Source organism: Nycticebus coucang, chromosome 7 (assembly GCF_027406575.1).
Source record: "Nycticebus coucang isolate mNycCou1 chromosome 7, mNycCou1.pri, whole genome shotgun sequence".
Taxonomy (NCBI): domain Eukaryota; kingdom Metazoa; phylum Chordata; class Mammalia; order Primates; family Lorisidae; genus Nycticebus; species Nycticebus coucang.
The window spans coordinates 70576690-70597925 of NC_069786.1; the positions used below are offsets into that span (position 1 = coordinate 70576690).

General features: G+C 41.5%; 1 long non-coding RNA gene and 1 pseudogene across 1 annotated transcript in view; one reads left to right on the forward strand and one right to left on the reverse strand.

Annotated features, from left to right (window-relative positions):
• Nucleotides 1-21236, forward strand: part of LOC128590835 (uncharacterized) — an 89679-nt gene that overhangs the window by 25828 nt on the left and 42615 nt on the right. The window lies entirely within an intron of this gene.
• LOC128590834 (rab11 family-interacting protein 4-like) lies at nt 9605-11143 on the reverse strand (annotated as a pseudogene).

The following is a 21236-nucleotide window of genomic DNA, read 5'->3' on the forward strand; positions in this document are numbered from 1 at the left end:
CCAATAAGAAGCTGAGCAAAGAAATTTTAGATTTAAATCTAACCATCCAACATTTGGATTTAGCAGACATCTACAGAACATTTCATCCCAACAAAACTGAATACACATACTTCTCATCAGCCCATGGAACATACTCCAAAATGGATCACATCTTAGGTCACAAGTCTAACCTCAGTAAATTTAAAGGAATAGAAATTATTCCTTGCATCTCCTCGGACTACCATGGAATAAAAGTTGAACTCAGTAACAACAGCAATATGCATACTCATACAAAAACATGGAAGTTAAATAACCTTATGCTGAATGATAGCTGGGTCAGAGATGAGATTAAGAAGGAAATCGCCAAATTTTTGGAACAAAATGACAATGAAGACATGAATTATCAGAACCTCTGGGATATCACAATGGCAGTCCTAAGAGGGAAATTTATAGCACTGCAAGCCTTCCTCAAGAGAATGGAAAGAGAGGAAGTTAACAACTTAATGGGACATCTCAAGCAACTGGAAAACAAGGAACATTCCAACCCCAAATCCAGTAGAAGAAAAGAAATAACCAAAATTAGAGCAGAATTAAATGAAATTAAAAACAAAAGAATTATACAACAGATCAATAAATCAAAAAGTTGGTTTTTTAAAAAGGTCAGAAAAATAGATAAACCTTTGGCTAACCTAACTAGGAAAAAAAGAGTAAAATCTCTAATCTCATCAATCAGAAACGACAAAGATGAAATAACAACAGACTCCTCAGAAATTCAAAAAATCCTTAATGAATATTACAAGAAACTTTATTCTCAGAAATATGAAAATCTGAAAGAAATTGACCAATACTTGGAAGCACATCACCTTCCAAGACTTAGCCAGAATCAAGTGGAAATGTTGAACAGGCCAATATCAAGTTCTGAAATAGCATCAACCATACAAAATCTCCCTAACAAGAAAAGCCCGGTACCAGATGGCTTCATGTCAGAATTCTACCAAACCTTTTTTTTTTTTTTTGTAGAGACAGAGTCTCACTTTATGGCCCTCGGTAGAGTGCCCTGGCCTCACACAGCTCATAGCAACCTCCAACTCCTGGGCTTAAGCGATTCTCCTGCCTCAGCCTCCCGAGCAGCTGGGACTACAGGCGCCCGCCACAACACCCGGCTATTTTTTGGTTGCAGTTTGGACGGGGCCGGGCTTGAACCCACCACCCTCGGTATATGGGGCCGGTGCCTTACCGACTGAGCCACAGGTGCCGCCCAGAATTCTACCAAACCTTTAAAGAGGAACTAGTACCTATATTACTCAACCTGTTCCAAAATGTAGAAAAAGAAGGAAGACTACCCAACACGTTCTATGAAGCAAACATCACCCTGATCTCCAAACCAGGAAAAGACCCAACAAGAAAAGAAAATTAGAGACCAATATCACTAATGAATATAGATGCAAAAATATTCAACAAGATCCTAACAAACAGAATCCAGCAACACATCAAACGAATTATACATCATGACCAAGTCAGTTTTATCCCAGGGTCTCAAGACTAGTTCAATATACATAAATCTATAAGTATAATTCAGCACATAAACAAATTAAAAAACAAAGACCATATGATTCTCTCAATTGATGCAGAAAAAAGCTTTTCATAATATCCAGCATCCCTTCATGATCAGAACACTTAAGAAAATTGGTATAGTAGGGACATTCCTTAAACTGATAGAGGCCATCTACAGCAAACCCACAGCCAATATCGTATTGAATGGAATTAAATTGAAATCATTTCCACTCAGATCAGGAACCAGACAAGGCTGCCCATTGTCTCCACTGCTCTTTAACATTGTAATGGAAGTTTTAGCCATCGCAAATAGGGAAGAAAAGGCGGTCAAGGGTATCCATATAGGGTCAGAAGAGATCAAACTTTCGCTCTTTGCAGATGATATGATTGTATATCTGGAAAACACCAGGGATTCTACTACAAAACTCTTAGAAGTGATCAAGGAATACAGCAGCATCTCAGGTTACAAAATCAACACTCATAAATCAGTAGCTTTTATATATACCAACAATAGTCAAGCTGAAAAAACAGTTAAGGACTCTATTCCATTCACAGTAGTGCCAATGAAGATGAAATATTTGGGAGTTTATCTAACAAAGGATGTGAAAGATGTCTATAAAAAGAACTATGAAACTCTAAGAAAAGAAATAGCTGAAAATGTTAACGAATGGAAAAACATACCATGCTCATGGCTGGGAATAATCAACATTGTTAAAATGTCCATACTACCCAAAGCAATATACAATTTTAATGCAATCCTTATTAAAGCTCCACTGTCATACTTTAAAGATCTTGAAAAAATAATACTTCATTTTATATGGAATCAGAAAAAAAGTCAAATAGCCAAGACATTACTCAGAAATAAAAACAAAGTAGGAGGAATCACACTACCAGACCTCAGACTATACTATAAATCGACAGTGATCAAAACATCATGGTGGGGCGGGGCCTGTGGCTCAGTGAGTAGGGCGCCGGCCCCATATACCAAGGGTGGCGGGTTCAAACCCAGCCCCGGCCAAACTGCAAAAAAAAACTAGCCAGGCGTTGTGGTGGGCGCCTGTAGTCCCAGCTGCTCGAGAGGCTGAGGCAAGAGAATCACATAAGCCCAAGAGCTGGAGGTTGCTGTGAGCCCTGTGATGCCACGGCACTCTACTGAGGGCAGTAAAGTGAGACTCTGTCTCTACAAAAAAAAAAAAAAACAAAAAACCAGCATGGTACTGGCACAAAAACTGAGAAGTAGATATCTGAAATAGAATAGAGAACCAAGAGATGAGCTCAGCTACTTACCATTATTGATCTTTGACAAGCTAATTAAAATCATTCGGTAGGGAAAAGATTCCCTATTTAACAAATGGTGCTGGGTGAACTGGCTGGCAACCTATAGAAGACTGAAACCGGACCCACAGCTTTCACCATTAACTAAGATAGACTCTCACTGGATTAAAGATTTAAACTTAAGACATGAAACTATAAAAATACTAGAAGAGAGTGCAGGGAAAATCCTTGAAGAAGTCGGTCTGGGTGAGTACTTTATGAGGAGTACCCCCCCCCCCCGGGCAATTGAAGCAGTTTCAAAAATACACTACTGGGACCTGATCAAACTAAAAAGCTTCTGCACAGCCAAGAACACAGTAAGTAAAGCAAGCAAACAGCCCTCAGAATGGGAGAAGACATTTGCAGGTTATGTCTCCAACAAAGGTTTAATAACCAGAATCCAAGAGAACTCAAACGTATAAGCAAGAAAAGAACAAATGATCCCATCGCAGGCTGGGCAAGGGACTTGAAGAGAAACTTTTCTGAAGAAGACAGGTGCATAGCCTATAGACATATGAAAAAATGCTCATCATCCTTAATCATCAGAGAAATGCAAATCAAAACTACTTTGAGATATCATCTAAGTCCAGTAAGATTAGCTCATATCACAAAATCCCAAGACCAGAGATGTTGGCGTGGATGTGGAGAAAAGGGAACATTTCTACACTGCTGGTGGGAATGCAAATTAATACATTCCTTTTAGAAAGATTTTTGAGAACACTTAGAGATCTAAAAATATATCTGCCATTCAATCCTACAATTCCTCTACTAGGTATATATCCAGAAGATCAAAAATCACATTATAACAAAGATATTTGTACCAGAATGTTTATTGCAGCCCAATTCATAATTGCTAAGTCATGGAAAAAGCCCAAGTGCCCATCGATCCACGAATGGATTAATAAATTGTGGTATATGTACACCATGGAATATTATGCAGCCTTAAAGAAAGATGGAGACTTTACCTCTTTCATGTTTACATGGATGGAGCTGGAATGTACTCAGCCCTACTATGAAACTAATTTATGGCTTTCACATGAAAGGTGGAACCCAGTTATAACCTAAGAATTGGGGGAAGGGGGAAGGGAGGGAGGGGAGAGGATGGGCGGAGGGAGAGTGATTGGTGGGATTACACCTGTGGTGCTTCTTACAAGAATACATGTGAAACTTAGTAAATGTAGAATATAAATGTCTTAACTCAATAACTAAGAAAATGCCAGGCAGGCTATGTTAACCGGTGTGACAAATGGTCTATAAAACCAGTGTATGGTGCCCCATGATCGCATTAATGTACACAGCTATGATTAAATAAAAAAAAAAAAGGCATCTTTCTCTAAAGATAACACTTTCTGCAGTAACGATGGAGACAGAATCTGGCCGCATGCTATCTGAGGTCAGAGGAGTAAAGAGAAAGGAGCACGGACTTGTGTCTGTGGCCTCACTCATTAGAGCCGGAAAGAGCATCTTAGGCAGACACACAACAAAAGAGACTACAGGAAGATCATCTTTGTCATGATGAGGCTTTGGGAGAACTGTGTGCTTGCCATATGGTTTGAGGTTGAAATCATCTCACTAAAGCTTGGCTTCAAGCAATTTTGGGGATGATTGTATGGCTATCCAGCTTTCTTGTGACTTAATTCTTGCATTTTAAAGGAAATGAGAATTTGGTACACACTTCAGCTGTGGGATTTAAGGGTAGAAATCCTTTTGCAGGTAGAAGATAACACTTCCAAAAATCTAGTCTGTAAAAACAAACAAAAAGACAGAGCAGGGAATTACAGAACATTGCCACAGATCATAATGCAGGGGAAATTGTGCAGCCTTATTTTCCTTGCTGCAGAATACTCTGGGAACAATAAACAAAAACAGTTTCACTCATCTCAGCCGGTGCGTTCCTCACTTATTGCTTAAGTCACTGTTCTACTCAGTTTCTAGCAAAAATCACCATCTCGATGCTAACTGGTCCAGTTCACATTAGTTCTATTTCCTTGTCTGTTTCTGATTTTAGTTGTCCACCTTCCACCCTATATAGACTGCAATATCTTATAAGTGTGGAGGAGAACAGTGGCTTAGGCAATAGGAGAAGTAAGTTGGGGACAGCCTCCCCTTACTGCTCCAGGGCTGCTTTACAACAACAGAAAAATAAGATTACAGGACAATGCTCCTTCTTCTTTGCGGTAAATCAATGTCAGATTTCTCTCTTTCTTGCTCTCTTTTGCTTCCACTATCAAAAGATACCTTATGTCAAGTCCTAATTGCCAGAGGCTTCGTAGCTAATTTCTAGGTGTCAGGAAACAGAAGATGTGTAGGGCAAAGCAACCAATCTGTGCTGCCACCCACGGATCTTTTACATATGTACTCATATTCTATGCATTTTCCATCCCGTTGGTAATTTCACATTGTAGCTATGGAAAAGACACTAGACTGAGAACTGAACGTGGGTTTAAGTTATAAATTGGTTGTATAGGGCAGCGCCTGTGGCTCAGTGGGTAGGGCGCCGGCCCCATATACCAAGGGTGGTGGGTTCAAACCCAGCCCCGGCCAAACTGCAACAAAAAAATAGCCAGGCGTTGTGGTGGGCGCCTGTAGTCCCAGCTACTCAGGAGGCTGAGGCAGGAGAATCGCCTAAGCCCAGGAGATGGAGGTTGCTGTGAGCTGTGACACCATGGCACTCTACCGAGGGCGATAAAGTGAGACTCTGTCTCTACAAGAAAGAAAGAGAGAAGAGAGAAAGAAAAGAAAGAAAGAAAATAAATAAATAAATTGGTTGTATCCTCCACTCTTCCATCATATTAACCACCCTAATTGCTGCCCTGCTGGTGGTTACTAACAGCACATAGACTCAAGCCTGCCCTGTTCATTTGTCACTGTGATATTCAAAAGAAGTGACTGTGAAACCTCTCTGCAAACTCTGAATTGTTACACAAATATTAGTAGTCATTTTTATTGTTATTGTTCTAACATTTCAGATCCACCAGAAAAAGTGTCCTATAATTCTTTGCTTATTCAATTATTAAACAAACTATTGACATTGACAATACAAAGGTAAATGAACATATGTTTATAATAGTAGCTGCCATTTCTGCAGTTATTTTGTGTAAAAAAAGTAGAAATATTTTACATAATTTATTTCATTTAATTCTCACAAGAGCTCTGTGAGACAGGTATTATCACTCCTATTTGTGTATGAGGAACTTGTGGCTCCAATATAGCCCAAGATTTCATAATTTTTAAATGGCAGAAGTGGTTTTCAACCAGGCATTTTAAAAATTATTAATTGTGGTAATATACATATCATAAAATTTACCATTTAACCACTTATGAGCATACAATTTGGTGGCATTAAGTACATTCACATTGTTGTACAACCACTACTACTATCCATCTCTAGAACATTTTCATCATCCTAAAGTGAAACTCTACCTATCAAACAATAATTCCCCATTTTCCCCTTTCCTGAGCCTCTGGTAATCACAACTCTACTTTCTGTCTCTATGAATTTGACTGTTCTATGTGCTCAGATATGTAGAATCACATGACACATGTCCCTTTGTACCTGGCTTATTTCACTTAGCATGTTTTCAAGATTCATCCATGTTGTAGTGTCCACCAAAAATGTCATTCTTTTTTTAAGGCTGAATAATGTCACGTTGAATGTATATGCCATATTTTATCTATTCATTTCTTGATGGACATTTAGTCTGGGTTTTTTGAATGACAAACTTCTTGACCACTAAACCAACCTCAATTGTTATTCCAATTTATATTATGCTGTCAGAGTAGATTAATGCCAAATTGCTGCCCTTAGAATTTTCCTTTGAGTGATCCTAGGAATCATTTAATTCCCCAAGCATGTTAGATATTAAATTTAATTAGATTTTCAGGCTAATAGAAAAATGCAAACTCAGATTATAAAGGGTGGTAGATAAAAAAAATGTCTGGATAAATTGGATTATTCTAAAATCAAAATTTATTTTGGAGGATCTATCCTTTTAGCAAAAGTCACAACTGGTTCTGATCACCAATTCTAAAATTTCTCATGTCCAAAGAAAGATAATCTAATGTTAGCATCTGAACTTAGCCTGGTGGGAATTTACCAAGGGGAAGGGTAGCTTTGACCAGATTCTGTCCTTTTGTGTTCATCCATCCATAGGAGATTCTAACCCACGTGACATTTCAATTATGATCTGGAAGCCTTCTGACAATATCATCTGGCAATTACATGTTGACTTTTCAGAATTGGATATTAACGTTTTTTAAGCAGCTATATTGAAGAATAAATGACATACCATTTGAACTGCACATATTTAAATATATGAACTGCATATATTTAAAATATACAACTTAGGCCAGGCTCGGTGGCTCATGCCTATAATCCTAACACTCTGGGAGGCCGAGGCGGGGGGATTGCTTGAGCTCAGGAGTTGGAGACCAGCCTGAGCAAGAGCGAGACCCCATCTCTACTAAAAATAGAAAAACTAGCCAGGCTGTGGTGACACCTATAGTCCCAGCTACTTGAGAGGCTAAGGGAAGGGGATCACTTGAACCCAAGAGTTGGAGGTTGCTGTGAGCTATGACGCCACAGCACTGTACCAAGTTTGACAAAGTGAGACTCTGTCTTAAAAAAACCTAAAAAACAAAAAAAACAACTTGATAAGTTTGACATATTATACATGCTTTTATTGTTTTCCATGTAGATATCCAAAAGTTCCAGAACCATTTGTTGGAAAATTTATCTTCAATTACTTTTATACCTTTGTCAGAAATCAGTTGTCCATATAGATGAGCCCCTGTTTCTTTCTATTCTATCTCATTAATCTCTTTGTCTATGTTTGTGCCAATATACTGCAAAGTATCAAGTAACTGTTTTGGTTACTGAAGCTTTATAAAGCCTTGAAATCATATCTGACAGTATAATTCTTTCAACTTTGTTGTTGAAACTTTCTTTCTTGGTTGTTTTGGCTGCTAAAGTTTTAAGTGTGATTGCATTAAATCTACAAATCAATTTGGGGAGAACTGACATCTTAGCAATATCGCCTCTTCAACCCCATAAACTTCTATTTAGATCTTCACTTTCTCTCAGTAATGTTATGTCATTTCTAGCATATCTGTCTTGCATGTCTTCAGCCAGAAAAATATTTCCAGTGCTCTTACACATGCTTTTTTTCTTAAGAAATCAGTTCTTTAAATTGTATTAATTCATCTTTAACTATAGGATGTTTAAGTATCTGAGAATATGGCTAAATGTTTGGATATAGATATGTTTTATTATATTTTTTGTTTGTTCATTGTCACAGGGTCTTGCCCAGGCTGAAGTGTAAGGGTATGATCATAGCTCACAGTAGCCTCTAAGTCCTAGGCTCAAGTGGCTCTTGCATCAGCCTTCCCAGTATCTGGGAGAATAAGCACATGTCACCACATCTGGCTAATTTTTCTTTCTTTCTTCCTTCCTTCATTTTTTTCTTTTCTTTTTTTTTGAAGTAAGACCATACATGTTTATATATATTTGGGTTAAGGAAGTGAATCACAAGCCATATAAAATTGAGATAAACAGGAAAACTCTAAGTACCATATCTATTCCCAGCCGTCTAGAACAAAAGATCCCATTAAAAACCATAGTGTAAATTCCCACCATGCATCAGAAGGATGGAAGACCAAGGTTTCCCTGTAACTTTCCCAACTGGCCCCCTCACTGCACAGAGTTTGCTTCCCTGGCTGAGAACCAAATGCAAGTGTTTTTCTGAGGGCTGGAATGATGGGGCCTTGCTGCTGCCTGGGAGCTCAGGGCATGGGTCTGAAATCCAAGCCCAAGGCCTGCCATCACGAGGGTGCCCAGAGAAACGAGATGGGCAAGACAGCTGAGAAGGCCCATCCATGCCTGTCTCACCTCACAGCCTTAAGGAAACCGACCAGAAGGGGAGCTATGCTCCTCGCCCCAAAATCTCCTCTTTAGTTGTCCAATGTCAGCATCTGCCTTAGACACCCCTATCCCGCCATCCTCTTTTTCTCCTTCCTTTTTATCACTTCGTGTTACACCCAAGTGAAGGCTGCTTATTTTTCACTGTCTTCACAACAAAACAAAAAGAAAAGGGGAGGTGGGTAAGCAAGGATGGGGAAGTGCATGGAGAACTCTCCAGAACAAGAATGGCCTGTGCTAGCTCCTCTGCAAACCTGAGTCCCTTTGACACTGTGCACACAAGTTGCAGAGAGTGGCCAGCCAGGGGCAGGCAGCTCAGTGAGGGCAGCTCCTCATGGGTCCCCCAAACTCCTTTTCTCCTAATGTTGGTGGCCAAAGCAGTGGTGAGGACACAACTGTTGGGCATTCAAACTCCTGGAAAAGATCACAATTTTGCTCCCACTCCCAGGGGGATTAGGGGTGGGGTAAAAGAGGGATTTCACTAGAGTGTATTTTAATCCTTATCCTCAGAGGTAGAATCATTTTACCCAGTACCTGAAACATGAGCTTCCAGTTTTTGTTATTACAGTAACTCCTGATAGCAGACCTTGCCCCCTCCCACTTCCAGAACCCCCTGACCCTTGCAAAGGGGCCACAAAAGTGCATGGACGACTACTGTGCAGACGTCACCCAGAGCCGTGGCCTCACGCTCACCCCTTGCTTGTGCACATGGCCTCCCCACAAATACATCGGTATGCGCAGTATGTGGTGGCCAGAGATACATTTACAGAGGGAGTGTGAGGCAGGGTCTGTCCTGCTGTCCCAGGGTCCTGAGGCTGCTCTGCAGCCAGCCCCCATGTCTTAGTGTTTGATCTCAAGGATGGAGGGGCTGTGGTCCAGGACAGCAGCCGGAAGTTGATCTCCTCCTGTTCCTTTAAGGCTTCCATTATTAGCTCATCACATGAGGCCCTGTCTATTTCTGCAGCCAGGGACTGGGCTTTGGTCTGGGTGGCAAAAAGGTTCTTTGCTTCGTAGAGGCTGAGGCTCAGAATCTGTCCATTCAAGTCTGACAGTCTCAGAATCTGTCCATCCCGCAGCTTATGATTCTTCTGCTTGAGCCGCTTGACCTGGTTCTCCAGCTCTATCTCTGGGACTGGGACTGAACTCGCCCAGGCCAGAGGATGCACTTCGGCCTGGCCTGGCCGCTCGCAGTCCAACTTGTACATCTGCAGATGCTCAGGCTCCTTCGGGAAGTCCTCGATGAGCTCCTGCGTGGCCTCCCGCTCCTTCTGGAACTCTAGGCGGTTCTGCTGCAGCTTGTCCGTCATGCGCTTGTACAAGTCCATCTCATCCTTGAGTCGCAGGCTGGTGTCCTCCAGCCGGTCGGACTTGCGCTGCCGCTCCTCATCCAGTTTCTCTGTTTGAGACTTGAGCCGCGTTACTGTCGTTTGAGCAGCTCGACCTCAGTGGTCTTCGCCCTTTCCAGCTTGCTGTAGGCCTCGCCGTGTCACCGCATCTCCTCCTCCAGGGCCTGCTGAGCCTCGGCCTCCTGGTCCTTCACCATCCCCTCCAGCTTGTGGGCCCGGTACACCAGCTGCGTGTTCTCCTGCTTCAGCTTGCTCTTCAGGTCCCCATTGGTCAGGCTGTCATTCTCCACTTCCGTCACCTTGTTTTCCAGAAAGCTCACCTTTTCTGTGATGTCATTGTCACTGGAGTCGATGCTGTCCCGGAACAGGTCTTCCGTGCTGCCATTGCTGCTGCTGAAGTTGCTGTTGTGCATTAGCTGCCGTCCAAAGACTGTGCTGGAAATCTTTCGGTTGGGGCTGTTGGCCTTCAAGTTTCTCAGCCGGGCTTCCAAGTCATTCAGGAGGTTGATCGTGCAGCTCTGAGAGCAGTACACATCCAATGATTCACTGTTGTATGCGCGCCGCATTTTCCTAGGTGTCTGCCCGGCACTGGAAGACCCTGAAGGCCCCAGGTCTGAGTAGACGTTGGTCCTGATCTCATCATCAGGCAGGGGCTGCTGGGGGCACAGTCCACATCATCCCCCTCCCCATGGTCTTCAAACTGTTCCTCGTTGCTGATGAGGGAGGCAGTGGAGTGTGTAGACAGGTCTGATGTGGTCCTGGAGGGAGTGTGGACCAGGGCCTTGTCCTCTGGCAGAAACAGGCCCCGGTCCTTCTCTTCAGCAGGACTCGGGACAGACCCCTCCAGGCTCTGGGTGCTCTCCATGGGGCTGTCCATGTCTGACTCCTGGGGGCCCTCAGGCGAGGCCAGTGTCATAGCCTCTTCCTTGTCCTCAGGAAAGAAACTGGGCTCCCTGGGGATGAGCTCGCCATCAGCATAGGGAAGGCCTGCGACCTCACTGCCCTGGCTCCTGGGAGCCAGAGGGGTGCGCATCCCAGTCCGCAGCTGTTCGGTGCACTGCAGAGACGCGGACGCCAGGCAGAGGGTCGCGCAGGGACGCCCCAGGCAGGCAGCCTCAAGAGCTCAGGGAACCCCGGCCGCTCCGCACTCGGTTCGGAACCGTCGAAGGCGGCAGCCCCAGCCCCGTCCGTGCCCGTTGCCGGGCTTCTTTTCTTGTTGGTAGAGAGAAGACTATGTTTTGTAGAGAGGAGGTCAGGTTGTTCTCAAATTCCTGCACTCAAGTAATCCTACCCCCTTGGCCTCCCAAAGTGCTAGTTACAGGTGTGAGCCACCATGCTCAGCCTAGATTTGTTTCTTTTTTTTTCTTCTTCTTCTTTTTTGAGTCAGAATCTCACTTTGTCATCCTCAGTAGAGTGCTGTGACAGCATAGCTCACAGCAACCTCCAACTCTTGGGCTCAAGTGATTCCCTTGCCTCAGCCTCCCAAGTAGCTGGGACTACAGGTGCTGCCACAACGCCGGGCTGTTTTTAGAGAGAGGTCTCACTCTGGCTCAGGCTGGTCTCAAACCTGTGAGCTCAGGCAATCCACCCCCCTCAGCCTCCCAGAGTGCTAGGATTACAACTAACTAACTTCCTTCCTTCCTTCCTTCCTTCCTTCTTCTGTTTCTTATTGACAAGTAGTAGAATAAATGGTTTTGGTAGAATGCTTCATCCAAATGGCTAAGCATTTTAGTCCTTATTTATGGGTATACCTTCCAACTACAAGGAAAACTTGCTTGGCTCTCTAACTTTCTAACTAAGACACTCACAAATATATACAAATATATATATATATATTTTTTCCAGTTGGAATTTTGGAGCTAAGCTTTATTTTTAGTAGAGACGAGGGTCTCACTCTTGATGAGGCCGGAGTAATGAAAATATGTCCTGCTTTCCTTCACTATCCCAGACAGTGCTTAACAAATATTTGTTTTAAATGAATAAATCATTGGCATATGAGGTACAAAGGCTTTCTAGGAAGATGCTTATTGCAGTTGGAGGAGTCAGGTTCTTTCATTAAAGCTCCTCCTGGGTTTTATAAGTTAACTCAATTTAGTTGTACTCACTACTTTGTATTTCAAAGAACCTTTAAAATGAGAGATACTTAAATATCAATGGAAAGGAGCCAATAGAGATAGATTAAAGTTAAGAACAGGAAAAGGCCATAGTAGTTTAAGTTCTCTGAGAAAGAAGAGAGTGGAAGCTAGGATGAAGGTGAGGCCGTACACAGGAGAGTGGAGGCCTCTTCCACTGATGTTGGAGGAACAGAGGTTATAGGTGCAGTGCAGGCTATAGGTGTGTTACCAAGACATTGAGAGAATTCCAGGCTAGTGGCATTTACTTTCTCTGAGAAAGCAAGAGAACACGAAAATTTAGTGGGGGGAGTCTGGTAAAGAAAGATAGAACCATATTCTAGACGGTTTATCAATTATACCTTTAGGCTACAAAATTATCTGTTTTCTTCTCACCATCACTATCCCAATCCAAACCGTTGCCAAGACGTTGTCCAGAACTGCAGTCCTCTGAAAGTTGACTAGGGCTAGAGGACGACGGCTCATTACTACTATTCTTAGCAAAAGACCTCACTTATTCCAGACTGTTGGTGAGAGGCTTCTGTTCCTCACCATGGGGTCTTTTCATAGGATTGCTTGAGTGTCCTCAGGAGATGGCAACTGCCTTCCTCAGAGTAAGTAATTCAAGAAAGTGCAAGGAAGAAACCTAAAGGCTTTTTATGACCTGGTCTTTAAAGTCAGGACCCATCATTTTCATCACCTATTTGTCATGAAGTCCAGCCAGCTATCAAGGAGAGGGGAATTAAGTACCACCTCCTAAAGGGAAGAATGAGAAAGAATCTGTGAGCATAATTTTAAACCACCACAATGCTAATATTATTTCCATGCGGTAATGCAGAGAGCAAAGGTTTGTAAGAAGCCTCCCTAGTTTAAGTTCTCCAGAAACACCCCATAACTTCCCACCCGTCTTTCTAGGAGAGACTGACAAAGAAACTGGCTTTTCGGGCTGTTTTTAGCCAGACATGACTTGCTTTGCTAACTGTGAACGGAAAGTGATCCTCACTAGGCTCTTCCTTCCACTCCAAACAGGCTCAGCTAGTGGTTAAAATACCTCAACAACCTGCAGTCATAAATGTCGTAGAGCTACAGGAGAAGAAAAAAGCTCGAAGTGGGTGTTATTTTCTCCTTCTGTGGTACACACAGTGATGGAAATGCCCAGTGGAATTATCAGGATCCCTTGCTAACACAGCACAAGGACCTGGGCAGAGGTCAGCGTGCTGTGGCCCCATAACCAATGAGACTATGACCACGTGCCTTTAATATCAACACCTTCATTTTATAAAAATCAGGACTATACCATTCCTCTAAGTAGCCGACGCTATTAACACATTGAAACTATTTATTTTAAAATGTGATTTATAGGGATGAGAAATACACCCACAGAATTCCAGGAACCTATCAAAGTTATACAGCTCCCAAAAGCATCCACTCTACAACTAGCAAGTAGTTTAAGCAATGGAAACACAGGGCTGATTCCAGGGCCGTCTCCACTGACAGTCTGAAGGGAAATTGAGTGCAATACAAGATGGAATCAAATTCGGATCTTTCTTCAAATGCCTATTGTCTGCTCAATCTGTTTTTATCAAAGACATTTGATATTGACACAGTGTAGGCTATTGAGTCTCAATACAATCTATTATTCACTTTCTTATACCTCATCAGCAGACTGTTGACATTTTCTTTTATTTCAACACTGATGTTTTTCTCTTACATTGGAGATTTTAGCACTGATGTTGTAATTGCTTATCACACAGCTGGCCCTGTTATGATGTTCCTGTGAATGTCCCTTCATTTTCCTGATGGTCCTGTGATCCAATCTACAATCCATTTAAAAACAAAATATTTCATGTGCCATTTTGTGCTGTGGCTCTTTTGGAGCTCCATTTCAGCTTCATTAATATTGATGCTGTCTGTCTCCTTGCTTATTTCAGAAGATTCTTTGAAATTAATCTTCAGAATTTGCTGTGATTTGTTGCTGTTTTGTGCGTCAGCCCCAGTATAGCTTGTCTCTCGTTAATTTTGTTTTTCTTTATTTTTATGTGTCTGCTGTGACTGTTCTCCTACTTGTACTACTGATGTGTGTCAGGTCCTTTCTGGGATCCTGGTTTCGCCTCTGCCTTTCACTGTGATTTTCCATCATTAGGGACCTCTTGAATAAAAATGTAGCCCTTGTTTCTGACAGAGTCCATGTTCCTTTTCTTTTCTTTCTGTGTGATTTTCCATCATTATGGTTCTTAAATTTCTTGAATAATGATATATACTATGAACAAATGGACAGAGCAGTAATGGCTTCATCAGTGTTTTCTAAAATGTATCTGCAGCTTTGAGAGCACACAGTGCCATAGCAGAAGCCACTATGTATGTAAAAGAATTTTTTAAATAGATTTTGTGGCCTGTTGGTGACAATGCTATGGGGCATTAATAATTCACATTCTGCTTACATCATCTGCTTGTTAGAATGGCAGTTCCACAGTGGCCAGGTTGGAGAATAGCTTTAGGTATGAATGTCATTGAGGAATATAGGCACACTGCTCTCTCTGCCTTTTTTTTTTTTTTGTCTACATCATTTTCAAAGGTAGCCAATATTTTCTCCACCAGAAATGCTCAGCTGGCAGTGCACTAATTTTAAAAATGAGGTAGATGAAGCCAAACTTTGCCAATTTGAGATACTCTTTCTACTGGGATGATTGATTTCACTGACCACTTCTGAATAAAATAACTCCACACTTCTAGTTATAAACAGGCAAGAAAGAATTACGGGTGATGAAAGAACAGGATTCAAGTATAACAACTCCAATTGACTAAAGCCAAGTCAATAAATGCCACGAAATAAGAGGGTAAAGCTGAAAATATTGGCTGTCCAATCATAGCTATAAAAATAAGGAGAGAAAGTAATGCTAAAATAAGACATATAAAATGTACTCTTCACTATTGGTTAAAAACTATGTCTGCTTCATGTTGAGACTACCAATTGCCAACTAAAGAATTCAGAGTCAACTCAGGCAGTTCGATTTTTGAAAATGTCCTTTTAAAACACAAAAACCTATGGACTGCTGGTGTTTCAGACAGTTTTACTAAGTTATGATGCTCCAGTGATTACAAAGTTAAGCAAAACAGATTTAATAATCTCCCTTAGATGAGAACCAGAGTCACTTAGACTGGAACCTAGACACCAGTAAATTCTGAGTCCTTACTATTTTTTTTCTTTTTAAGAGACAAAGTCTCACTTTATTGCCCTCGGTGGAGTGCCATGGCGTCACATAGCTCACAGCAACCTCCAACTCCTGGGCTTAGGCGATTGTCTTGTCTCAGCCTTCTGAGTAACTGGGACTACAGGCGCCTCCCACCACGCCCGGCTATCTGAGTCCTTACTTTATTATTGATACTGTATTTCAGGCTGAATGTGGTAGCTCACACCTCTAATCCTAGTACTCTGAGAGACTGAGGCAGAAGGATCTCTTGAGGTCAGGATTTAAAGACCAGCCTGACCTCAGGATTTGAAAACCAGTCTAAGCAAAAGTGACCCTGTGTCTATTAAAAATAGGGGGAAAAGGCTAGGCATGGTGGCTCATGCCTGTAATCCTTGCACTCTGGGAGACTGAGGTGAGAGGATCACTTGAGCTAGGAATTTGAGGTTGCAATGAGCTGCGACGAATACTCCTCCACTCTGACCAAAGCAACAGAGCAAGACTCTTATCTCAAAAAAAAAAAAAAGCATATTTCATTTGAATTATATTACTTACTTTCTAATACTTTGCATATTTTTAAATAGAAGCAAAAATTACTTAGAAAATGAATAGCTATTTGAATGCAAAAGAACTAAGTCAGACCCCTATCTTACAAGACATAAAAAAAAAAAATTAAAACAGGTAAAGTGACTGGGCATAGTGGTTCACACCTGTCATCCTAGCACTTAAGGAGCCCAAAGCAGGAGAACTGCTTGAGATCAGGAGTTCAAGACTGGAATATGCAACAGTGGGACCCCATCTCTACAAAAAAATAGAAAAAATTAAAAAAAAAAAAAAAAAGAAAGAAAGAAAAGAAAAATTAGCCAGGCATGGTTATGTGTGCCTATATTCCTAGCTACTCAGGAGGCTGAGGTAGGAGAATCACTTGAGCCGCACTTTGAGTCTACAGTGAGCTATGATGACACCATTGCACTTCTAGCCCAGATGACATAGCTAGACCGTATCTCTAAATAAATAAATAACCTAAGTGTAAGAGCTAACACTATAAAGCTCTCAGAAGAAAACACAGAAGTTAATCTTTGTGCCCTTGATTTCTTAGCTATGTATAACTCATAAAGCACAAGCAGCCAAAGGAAAAAAATAGAAAAATTAGACTCAAAACTATTGTGCTTCAAAGGACATTATCAAGAAAAGTGAAAAGATAACCTACAGAATAGAAGAAAGTTGTTTTTGTTTTTGTTTTTGAGACAGAGTCTCACTCAGTCACCCTGGGTAGAGTGCTATGGCTTCATAGCTCACAGCAACCTCAAGCTCCTGAGCTCAAGAGTTTCTCTTGCCTCAACCTCCTGAGTAGCTGGGACTACAGGTACCCACCACAATGCCTGGCTGTTTTTTTTCTATTTTTAGTAGAAGTGAGGTGTCACTCTTACTTAGGCTGGTCTTGAACTCCTGAGCTCAAGAAATCCTGCCACCTTAGCCTCCCAGAGTGCTGGGATTATACAGGTTAGAACATAGCACCTGCCCTAGAAGAAAGTATTTACAAATTATGTATCTCATAAAGATGTATTGCCCAGATTATATAAAGAACTACCACAGCTAAAGATTAATAATAAAAAGACAAACCAAATTTTTTTTTTTTTTTGGCCGGGGCTGGGTTTGAACCCGCCACCTCCGGCATATGGGACCGGCACCCTACCCACTGAGCCACAGGCACCACCCAACAAACCAATTTTTTTTTTGAGACAGAGTCGCACTTTGTCACCGTCAGTGGAATGCCGTAGCATCACAGCTCACAACAACCTCAAACTAATGGGTTTAAGTGATTCTCTTGCCTCAGCCTCCCAAGTAGCTGGGACTACAGGCACCCACCATGGCGCCTGGCTATTTTTGGAGATGAGTTATCACTCTTGCTCAGGCTGGTCTTGAACTCCTGAGCTCAGGCAATCCACCCGCCTTGGCCTCCCACAGTGCTGGGATTACAGGCATGAGCCACCGTACCTGGTCTACTATTTAAAAATAGTGAAAGAAATTTCAATCAACATTTCTTCAGAGAAGATATACAAATAACCAATAAGCACATCAATGATATTCAACATTAATCATTAGGGAAATTCAAATCAAAATCACAATGAGATACCATTTCACAACTGCAGGTATGGCCGTAGCAGAAAGACCGTAACAAGTGTTGATAAAGATACAGAGGAACTGGGTCCCTCATACACTAACAGTAGAAATGTAAAGTAATACAACCATTTTGGAAAATCGTCCAAAATTTTCTATTTTGTTTAACTCAGGTTAAAACATAAAACATTATGTTGAGTGAAAAAAGCCAGACACAAAATGCCACATATTGTATGATTCATTTTATGTGAAATGTCCTGAATAGGAAAACCCATAGAGAAAGAAAGTAGATTAGTGGTTGCCAAGGGCTAAGTGAATGAGGGAATGAGAAGTTCCTGCTAATGAGTACAGGGTTTCTTTGGGGAGTGATAAAAATGTTCCAGGAATTATATAGTGGTGATGATCATACAACATTGTGAATATATATTCTAAAAGCCACTGAATTGTAAACTTTCAAAGGGTGAATTTTATGAAATTTTCTTTGAATTATTCATGATTTTCTTTTGAAGAAGAAAAAGAACAGGGAGGAAGAGAAGATAACAGCAACAGTTGGAAAGTGAAGTGTCTTTGTCAAGCAGAGCATTTTGAGGGCAGAGATACTTCTATTAAGGTGGATTTTCTTTTTTTGAGGCAGAGTCTTGCTCTGTTTTCTAGGCTAGAGCATGTTGGCATCATCATAGCTTACTGTAACCTCTAACTCCTGGGCTCAAGCAATTGTCCTGCCTCAACCTCCAAAAATGGCTGGGACTATAGGCATGCACCATCATACCTGGATAATTTTTTGTTTGTTTGTTTATTTATTTATTTATGATAGAGTCTCACTATGTCACCCTCAGTAGAGTGCCATGGTGTCACAGCTCACAGCAACCTCAAACTCTTGGGCTTAAGCAATTCTCTCACCTCAGCCTACCAAGTAGCTGGGAGTACAGGCCTCCACCATAATGCCTGGGCATTTTTTGGTTATAGTTGTCATTGTTGTTTGGCAGGCCCAGGCTGGATTCGAACCCACCAGCTCTGGTGTATGTGGCTGGCGCCCTAGCCGCTGAGCCAATCTTTTGTATTTTTAGTAAAGATCATAGTCTCGCTATGTTTGTTGCTCAGGCTGGTCTCGAACTCCTGGCCTCAAACGATCCTCCACCGCAGCCTTCTAAGGTGCTAGGATTCCATGCATGAGCTAACATGCCCAGCCAATAATGTGGATTTTTAACTGAAGCATTGAATGGAAGTAATCATTTAAACCTAGAAAAATTTAACAGAAGTGGTCACAGAGTGGAAATCAATATTTGTAAGCTATATTTATATTGTCCCATGATGATAACGCTCTGGAAAATATTCCAGACATCTGGATGTTGGACATTTTTGACATTTCATCTGGATGTTTTGATATGGAGACCTTAATCTCTTTCCTAGTAAATCCATTATTGGCTCATTTTTTAGCCTATTTTTCAAGTACTGTATAATCAATAAATATTTGTAGAGTTATAAGTGCACACATAGTCACTGACTCATCTATATAACATGAATCTGCATCCATCACTGCAAGAGATCCTGGGAAAATAAATTACTGTTTCTGAACCTAGTGTGTAACAAGGCTATATATTTCAGTTAAACTCAAAAAACAAACAAAAAAACCAGAATAAGCACCAATGGCTCATACCTATAATACTAGCACTCTGGAAGGCCGAGGCAGGAGGATCCTTTGAGGCCAGGAGTTTGAGACCAGTCTTAGCAAGCATGAGACCATATCACTACTAAAAATAGAAAAATTAGCCAGGCGTGGTTGGTGCACACCCAAGTCCCAGCTTGAGATAGGAGGATCACTTAAGCCAAGGAGTTTAAGGTGGTTGTGAGCTAGGCTGATGTCACAGCACTCTACCCAGGGCAACAGATTAAGACTACGTCTCAAACAAACAAACAAACAAAAAACAAAAAGAATTCACTAAATTCTGATCAGATAGGAACAAAGATGTTTGTCTGAAATAATAATTCATTTTTTGAGAATTCTTGCATCTAAATCATGTCATAAATCAGAAATAAAAGGAACCAGAAAGTGGCAAACACTCCCGCTTCATGCTACTCCTTTGAAGCTCTAGGGAATGCTCCCATGTTACATTCCTTTCTTCCTACTCCCAACAGACAAGGCCATCAAATTAGAACAATTTCTGGTGAGCAGCTGAATTCTAGGGCTACCATCTGGGCTGGGGCTCTTGGCATGGTGCCAGATTCCAATAGCAGTCCATCCAGTGATCCCCACAGTTAGCTTCCTGTTGTGACACACACCCTCTCTAGGTTACCCTATCAAGTCTGAAAGCTTGAAAGTGGGTTCTAGGCTGCACCGTTAACACCACTGCCCTTTACTGTTACCACTATGACTAGGGGTCACCTTCCCACCAACACAGATTTGCTCCTTACTGGAGCACTGTATGGGGAGAGTCTGAGCACTAAAGTGATTCGCATGATGCTGGGCCTTCTGTCTGCCACAGCAGAGACTCAGAAGGCCAGCAGCAGAGAAATTGTCATCCTATGTGGCCCTTCAAAGGGGGCAGGATAGTTGGGTGCAACTTCCAGAAATTTGGCCAAATCAATTTATAGTATCCACCCATCATCAAATAGATCTTCTAGAATTACATGCCTCCTAGATATAATCTTTGTGACAGCAAAAATAGAGAATGTGCAGGGAGCAATATATGTTCATTATTCTTTCAAAGAAAAGGCATGCTGGGATAGGAACAGCTGTGGAACAGCTATTTTCTCCCCAGTTTTACACATAAAAGAATGTTATATGTAAAACACCTGTAGCGTGTGGATTATCTAACATGTTTACTATAGGTCCGTTGCATAGCACATTGCTTATCCCACCATGAGCCCAAGCAAACACTTACAACATATGTGAGCTTGCCATCTGTAGACCTGGACTCTGACCACCAATGAACACATTTGGTAGTTCGGAAAATCCTGCCTTCTTTCTTTGATGTTGCTCATGGGAGACTGAATGAAATCAGATTGAGAACAGGTTTGGATTGTTGTATCCTGTTCTTGATAGATATTCTCAATGCACAAAAAAAAAAAAAAGAAAGAAAGAAAGAAAAAAAAGTTAAAAATCTCCTTTGCTTATGAGGACAAGGAGAAAAGGTTTAAAGTACTTAAGAACATAGGTAGGTTTACCTGAAACAAGAAAAACTATTCCCTTCCTGCAAGGAACTTAACCTAAGAACCAAAGCACCTAATTAAAAAGGATAGAGAGAAAGGTGATTCAATTTTCCCCAAAGAAGCAGGCCTGAGCTCATTTTATCCCATCTGCTGCATCAGTGAGGAGAAAATTTCTGAAAGAGAGCAAAATATCTGTTTGGAACAGAAGATCCATGCTCCAAAAAGCAAGGAGGAGAAGGAAATTCACATCTTTAATCACAGTGACCCTGCCCACAGGAAATTGTGACCTAATTAGTTTTTTTGGAGTCTGACTAAAGTATCAACCCCTCTTCCCCGGAGAAAGGAGCAGATTTCCCTTTTCCTTTTTGGAGTTTACAGAACACAAATTCATTATCTACAAAACTAGCCCTAAGCCTCAGATTGGCATCAGCTGATATAGCCCTTTCCTCATTCCTTGCTTCTTCCCTAAGTTCCATACAGGGAGAAACTGCTCAGGCTGCTGGTCAGAGCACAATTTGGATGGATACTAACACAGAACTAACAGAATTCTCTGTCT